Source organism: Nicotiana tabacum, chromosome 18 (assembly GCF_000715075.1).
Source record: "Nicotiana tabacum cultivar K326 chromosome 18, ASM71507v2, whole genome shotgun sequence".
NCBI lineage: Eukaryota > Viridiplantae > Streptophyta > Magnoliopsida > Solanales > Solanaceae > Nicotiana > Nicotiana tabacum.
The window spans coordinates 143167351-143175834 of record NC_134097.1 but is presented as its reverse complement, the minus strand read 5'-3'; positions in this window follow the sequence as shown (position 1 = coordinate 143175834).

The window sequence follows — 8484 nt, the reverse complement described above, 5'->3', positions numbered from 1 at the left end:
CGATTACACTTATATTGTGAAGTACAAGCGGATATTCTTATGACTAGATCATTGATAATAGTCAATATCAAGCTTAATGATGCATATCTAGGACTGCTACCATTTTATAAAGCTAGTTTTGATTACACTTATATTGTGAAGTACAAGGGGATATTCTTATGACTAGTGTCACACCTCCTTTTTCCCGAGGTATTGGAAGTTTTTCCAATCAAAGTGATATATTCGAAATGGAATTATTTATTTAATTTAGAGTAGCCACTTGGAATATTCAGTATGGTGTCCCAAGTCACCGGTTTATTTTAAAATCGCAAATCGAGGAAATTGACTCTATTTATAGTCCGCAAAACACACAAGACCGGTTAAGGAATTCTGTTAACCCAGGAGAAGGTGTCAGGCACTCACGTGTTCCGTGGTTTTAGCACGATCGCTCAACTATTAATAATCGGCCTAATTATCTGATTTAATACATATTTAAAACCTACTGTGCATTTTTAACTTTCTAACCGCTTTTAATAGAATTTGAATTGCTTTTAGAATTTATGGAGTTTATTTGAACAAGTCGCGATGTCGCGCACTCGTTTGTTTTTGTACATATTGTGAATCACGTCACGTGAAACGCACCCGCGATTTACAACATGTTCATTTTAATTATTATTTGAAGTTATGGTCGAGTAGCGTGAAACGCACACTCGAATTGGGGATTATGTATCATTACTACGCCACGGGAACCGTACCCATAGTAACGATGATTAGTTTATGAATCCCAAGTCACTCTAATTGGGAATTAGGTTCATGAAATATTTATCACACTAAGTTTGAGATTGTTTATAAAGCCATAAACCATCGAGTCATTACTGGAGATTAAAGTGAACCGATTTTGGAAAAAAACAAAAGGATTGCCCTTCACATGTTGAATCATTAGGCAATTACCCCATTCAAGAGTTAACATACTTCACCCTCACTACTGTTTCAAGGAATCAAATGCTAATATAGTGTAAGGACTCCATTTCACGCAGTGAATCAATTCATCAACTGCACTTTCGGGAAGAAAACTTAACAGACCATAGGGGAAATGGGATTTACAGGGGCCAAACCATGACTTTGACCAAATACAAGTAGTTTTCACACAGTCACAAATGTTACACACCCATATCATGTGATTTAAACATGCAAAACTGTTACGTCAAATTCTTTATCCAACAGCAACTAATATACTTTTAAGTTCAACAAAAGGTGAAAGAAAGTCAAACTATAAACCTCACACCAAATCTTTTACAGTAATGACCATCAGATTTCTAGCCTTCGCTTGATCTGTAACTTTACAATTGCCTTTCAAAGTCCAGTCACTCTTTATGCAGTCATTAAAATAATCATGTACATAACTAACGCATCAACATAAGATATATATGGCACATATTTATTTGATTCCAAATCGGCAGGTAACGTGTTTAATTCAGTAATTTGAATGCCAAAATGATTTGAAGTAAAGGAACAAAGGACCATATCATGGAAATCATAATCATAAAGTAACAAGTAACATATTCATTAGATCAAACAGGGACTAGCAATTATAACTAGCAACAGTGATTTTATAGATTGAAAACAAATGGAGCTGATAAGCGATGATTTTACTAGAATTCCAGAATTTACATATAGAGTTTGGGATATGTACCTAGGATGCAGACAAATGATCGGGATTTACTTTCGGAGCTCAACAATGAAGTGAATCAGCAGCACTCGGCAGCAATTTGAGAGTTTAACCAACAAATCAACAGAAAACCAAATAGCTCTTTGAAGCTACAGATCTAAACTAGCATTTTTAGGCATTTGGAGTATTTTCAACTGCTGCTCTTGTGTTTCTTAGCTACCCTCGATTTCAAATCTCAATAACGAAACTGCAGATGGTGAGGCGAGTCTATGAGTATGGTGTGTGAAATACTGAGAGTGAGAGATGGGGTTTGTCCGTTGTTCTTCAGAGATAAAAGGAATTGTGGCGGCTAGATTTTACTTACACTATGTTATGTTTGGATCGTTGTTGCCCGTATATATATACTATGCTTTGGTGAAATGTTTGTTAGCCTTTTTTTAACCTTTATAAGTGCATTGGAAGTTGGATAAAATTGTAAATCAAAGATTATTTAAAATAAATAAATAAATTTCCATATTACAAAAAAGGAAAAAAAGAAGAGAATAATAAATGAGAAACTTTTCTTCAATTAATATCCCAAAAAAAACGAATTAATAGGAGAAACTTCTTCTTCAATTAATATCCCTAATAAAGAGGGTTTGATTAAAAAAAGGAAAAGAGAAATAATAGGAGAATAAGTTGAAACTTATTGTTAACAAAATTCAAGGAGAAATTAAAGCTGTAGTAGGTTCAAAAGGGAAAAAGAGTAATAGAATAAGTAAAAAGTTGGAGTGATATTTAATATCCCTATTACAAGAGTTAAGAAACGTCAGTTATTATCTTAATTTTTGATTCTTTATGGTTACTAGAGTTTAGTTTCTTGGTTGGTTAATACATTCACCAACTTAATTTGTTTGTTGGTGAATTTCTTGAATTCGAATTCTGGAACTAAAATTATTTAGATTTTAGAACAACGAGAAATTGTGTATATTCCTATCATCAAGTAATATCTGTTATGAGTTCGACAAGTGATAAAGATGAGAGTTGTGCTTCTTCTGTTCTACTTCTATGTGAGTGTTTGGAGCAAGGACGAACATAATCGCAAATCATTGACGGATCAAGAAAAGAGTAGTAATATTGCTAATAGTATGAAAATTAATTGAGAGTTGTGTCTTTATTGTGTAAGTTTTAGTACTATTTCAGTTTTTTTTTTTGGTATCTTTAAGTTCTAACATACTTGATATTGCTAAAGATTTCTACGCGTACGAAAAGAAAGAATATGATCATGAAGAAATTTAAATTACATGTTCCTATCCTATTATGAGCTGATGCAATAAGGTTCAATGCTTTGAAGTAAGTCTGCATGGATGGGAACACAACTAATTTAAATATTGTTTTTTTTTTCAAGTGAGCTTTTGTGCAATTTTGTATCATACCAAGCACTATGGCACAAGTAATTCATTGTTTTTCGTTTTGACCAACTACCTTTCATCTTATAATTGTTAGATTTATTTTAAAGTTTTGATATATATTTATTTTTAAACATTACTTTGAGTGTACAAACCTTAGAATATATAAAAGTGCTTCTAATTCTTTAGAATATATAAAAGTGCTTCTAATAAAATATTCTTAAAAAAATAGATATAAGACTTCAACGGTGAACTTTAGGACAAAGAGGCACATCACTTTTTAAGAGTTGTAGGAGGGACAAACTACCTTATTAATGTCCCTTCGGGATTCGACTTTAAGGGAAACTTATAGAATAGTACTTCGTCAGCAATGATGAAGTTGTTTTGTGAGAAATTGAAAGATATTATAATAATTATATAAAGTCTTTGTGACGACCCAGCCAGTCGTCGCATGAATTATCGCTCTGTTTTCTCCATTTCTGCTTCTTTATGCTTCGTTATCCGTATTTTATGTGGTCGAGTTGATTGGTTTGCGTTTGGTGTGATTTTGGTAAGAAATGAGACACTTAGTCTCTTTTAAGAAGGCTTAAATTGGAAAAGTCAATCGGATATTGACTTATGAGTTAGAGGTCTCGGATGTGAGTTCCGATGGTTCGGTTAGCTTCAGGAGGTGAATTGTGACTTAGGAGTGTGATCGAAAGTGGTTTTGGAGGTCCGGTGTAGAATTAGGCTTGAATTGGCGAAGTTAGTATTTTGGCGATTTCCGGTTGATAGGTGAGATTTTGATCCGGGGTTCTGAATTGAATTCCGAGAGTTGCTATAGCTTCGTTATGTCATTTGTGATGTGTGTGCAAAATTTCAGGTCATTCGGACGCGGTTTGGTTGGGTTTTTTTTTTTTCAAAAGCGTGTTTCGGAAGTTTTTAGAAAAGCTAGGCTTGAATTTGATGTGAATTGATGGATTTGATATTGTTTGAGGTATTTTGATGATTGGAACAAGTTTGAATGAGGTTTTAGGATGTGTTGGTACTTTTGGTTGAGGTCCCGGGTGGGTCTCGGGGCGGTTTCGGATGGCTAACGGGAAGTTTTGAGCTTTTGGAGATTGCAGAAAATGCAACAGAAGTTACAGGGGATTTTTTGGCCTTCGCGATCGCGTGAGGTCCCTCGCGATCGCGTAGAAGGAAGTTGGGTGGCCCTGAGTTTGTGCTTCGCGTTGGCGTCTGATGGCTCGCGTTCGCGGAGGGGCCTTGAGGTTATGTTTCGCGTCCGCGTGATGGGTGTCACTTTCGCATAGTGGAGATGGGCGCGTGAAGGTCCAGGAGCTATTGCTCTTCGTGTTCGCGTAAGTGGTACCGCGTTCGCGTAGGTTCAAAGGTCCAAAGCAACGCATTTGCAGGTGTGGTGCCGCGTTCGCGAAGGGTTATTTGTGGGTCAAGGAAAATTGTGCATCGCGAACGCGTGGGTTTGACCGCGTTCGCGAAGGAGGGATTTCCACAACTGAACAGTGAAGTTTTTAAACATTTCCTCCGCGAGTTTTAGTCCTTTTTCCACCATATTTGAGTATTTTGAGAGCTCTTTGAGGGTAATTGAAGAGGGATTCAAGGATAATTGATTGGAGGTAAGTTCTATGAACCAAAAACGTGATTATATTATGAAATTAACCTAGAAATTCATGGAAATTTCGCTAAAAATGGAAGAACTAGGGCTTGAGATTTTGAGATTTTAAATTGGGATTTGAAGGGCCATTTGAGGTCGGATTTGAGAACTTTTGATATGTATGAACTCGTGGCGAGATAAGGAACCCATTGATGTAAAAATTTCTGAGTTTCGAGAAGTGGGCTCGGGGCTCGGGTTTTGCTAATTTGGGGATTTTTTATATTTTTTGATTGTTTTCGCTTGGGCTTTGTCCCCTTAGCATATTGTGACGTATTCGCTCTGGTTTTGGTCATATTCGACATGCGAGGAGGCCGATTTGAGAGGCAAAGGCATAGAGCTAGAGCTTTAGCCGGTTCGAGGTGAGTAATGAATGTAAATGATGTCCTGAGGGTTTGAAACCCCGGATTTGCACATCGTAGTACTATATTGAGGTGCGACACGCGCTTGATAATGAGCGTGGGGTCGTGTACTATTGGGGATTGTGACTTGGTCCGTCCCGAGTGACGCTTTTACCGCGCATTTTGATTGAAGCTTATTTGTTATCATCATTGTTTGGACTGATTGCCATACTTGGGCTTCGTGCCAACTATTTGAACCCTCAGGGGAATTTTATCACTATTTCCTCACTGTTTTGACTTACTACTTGAACTCAGTCGTACTGTTTTCCACTATTTTATAACTCAGCCACTTTTTACTCAGTTTTGAAACTAAAATGATATATTAAATGATGTTTTGGGCTGAGAACTACTGTTTTACTAATGGCCGAGGGGCTTATATGATTTCTGGATTGAGTACGACCAAGGGCCAGATGTGAGGATACTATGGGATCGGGTTGCGCGTCGTAACAGTGTTATACAGATATTGATATGAGGCTGAGGGCCTAGATTTGATGCCATGAGATGGCTTGATATTGCGCTTGGATCGTAAGGGGCCCCTCCCGTAGTCTGCACACCCCCATTGAGCGTTGTTGACGATAAATGTATGGATCGGGCTGCACGCCGCAGTGGGTATTATAGGGTACCGTTCTATGTGTTGATTTTCTTTATATGTCTGTCACTTAACTGCTTATTTGTTGTAGCATTTCCATATTTCTTTTCCATTGGTTTATTGCTTTCATATTACTTGTTTAAAATGTTGCATTATAGATTACTCTGTGTTTCTCCATGATTTCTTATTCTCAATCATTATTTGCTTATTACTCACTGGGTCGGAGTACTCACATTACTCCTTGCACCTTGCGTGCAGATCCAGGTGCATCTGAGGCTGAGTGAGGATTTTTAGTTGAGCGCGCATATCCGAGAGCATCGAGGTAGCTGCATGGCGTCCGCAACCCTGATCTTTCCTTTCTATACTTTTTTTCTTCGAATCCCCTAGATTGATATGTATTAGGGTGATAAACTGGTATTAGAGGCTCAGACTTGTGACACCGGGTCTATATGGGCTATGTAGTAGTAGTATTATCATTTGAAATTCCGCATATTTAACTCTGGTTTCAGACTTTTAATATGGTTTTTTGGTAATTTAACTGTGTTTGCTGATAATGAACTATATAATAAATGGGTTGAGGTTGTTAATTGGTCAAGTTTGCCTAGCAGTGTGTTGGGCGCCATCACGACAGAGGTTGGGGCCGTGATAAGTTGGTATTAGAGCCTAGGTTACATAGGTCTCGCAAGTCATGAGACAGTTTAGTAGAGTCTTGCGGATCGGTACGGAGACGTCTGTATTTATCCTCGAGAGGCTACAGAACCTTTAGGAAAAACTTCATATTCTTGAAACTCTTGTCATGCGACCTTGTTGATCCGAGAACTAAACTTTTGTTATTATATTCTCTCACAGATGTTGAGGACGCGAGCTACCGGACGAGGCGGACGACCACCAGTGCCACCCACTGAGGCCATCAGAGGTCGTGGACGTGGTCGTGGATGTGGCAGATGCAGAGTAGTGAGGGCAGCACCTATTGATCCACCAGCTGCCCCAGCTCCGGATCAGGCTCCCGCAGCACCAGTTCAGGCACCAGTTGTGCCCATCGTGATTCCGGGTCTTCAGGAGGCCTTGGCACAGATCTTATCAGTTTGCACTGGCCTGGCTCAGGCAGTTTCAGCCACAATCGCAGTAAATACTTCACAGGCCGGGGGAGGCAATCAAACCCTTGCTGCTCGCATACCTGAGCAAGTAGTTACTTCACCACCCGCCCAACCAGCTAGGGGTGGAGGTCAGGCAGCCAGGGGTCGCCTCAGAGGGGGAGGTCGATCAAGCGGTGGCCAGGCTCGTTTCTATGCTATTCCAGGCAGGACAGATGTTATTGCTTCAGATTCTATCATTACAGGTATTGTTTCAGTCTGCCACAAAGATGCCTCTGTATTATTTGATCCCGGTTCCACCTATTCTTATGTGTCCTCATATTTTGCTCATTATTTGGGTACGCCCCGGGAGTTTCTTGCTTTACCTGTTCATGTGTCTACCCCGGTGGGCGATATTGTTGTTGTGAACCGTGTGTACCGATCATGTGTTGTGACTATTTGGGGTCTGAAGACCCGAGTTGATATATTGCTATTGAGTATGGAAAACCTTTCGCTAAGCGACAAAAATCACGTGAAAAGCATGCTATTTTGAACTGTCATGCTAAGATAGTCAATTTGGCTATGTCGGGTGTACCGTGGATCGAGTGGCGTGATGTGACTAATTATATCCCTAGTAGAGTTATCTCTTTCTTGAAGGCCCAGTGTATGGTTGGGAAGGGTTGCCTTTCATATCTAGCATTTGTGAGGAATGTTAGAGCCGAGACTCCTAGTATTAATTCTGTTCCAGTTGTGAGGGATTTTCCCAATGTGTTTTCTGCAGACCTGTCGGGCATGCCACCGGACAGGGATATTGATTTTGGTATTGACCTGGTGCTGAGCACTCAGCCCATTTCTATTTCGTCGTATTATATGGCACCAGCAAAGTTGAAAGAATTGAAAGAGCAACTTTAGGAACTCCTAGATAAGGGGTTCATTACGCCTAGTATGTCACAGTGGGGTGCGCCGGTTCTGTTTGTGAAGAAGAAGGATGGCACAATGAGAATGTGCATTGATTACAAATAATTGAACAAGGTAACAATTAAGAACAAGTATCATTTGCCTCGCATTGATGATTTATTTGATCAGCTTCAGGGAGCGAGGGTGTTCTCTAAGATTGATCTCCGTTCGGGCTATCACCAGTGGAAGATCAGGGATTTAGATATTCTTAAGACCGCTTTCAAGATAGATATGGTCACTATGAGTTTCTTGTCATGTCTTCCGGGCTGACCAATGCTCCAACAGCGTTCATGCATTTGATGAATAGTGTATTTCGACCTTATCTGGATTCGTTCGTTATTGTATTCATTGATGATATCGTGGTGTACTCGCAAAGTCAGGAGGAGCACGTGGAGTATTTGAAAGTTGTGTTGCAGAAATTGAGGGAGGAGAAGCTTTATGCAAAGTTATCCCAGTGTGAATTTTAGCTTAGTTTAGTGACTTTCTTGGGACACGTGGTGTCCAGCGAGGGCATTCAGGTTGATCCGAAGAAGATAGAGGCGGTTCAGAGTTGGCTTAGACCGTCCTCAGCCATAGAGATTCGTAGCTTTCTTAGTTTGGCAGGCTATTATCGCCGGTTTGTTCAGGGATTCTCATCTATCGCATCGCCCTTGACCAAGTTGACTCAGAAGGGTGTTTCATTTATATGGTCGGACGAGTGTGAAGAGAGCTTTCAGAAGCTCAAGACAGCTTTGACCACAGCTTCAGTGTTGGTTTTGCCATCAGCTTCAGGTTCAT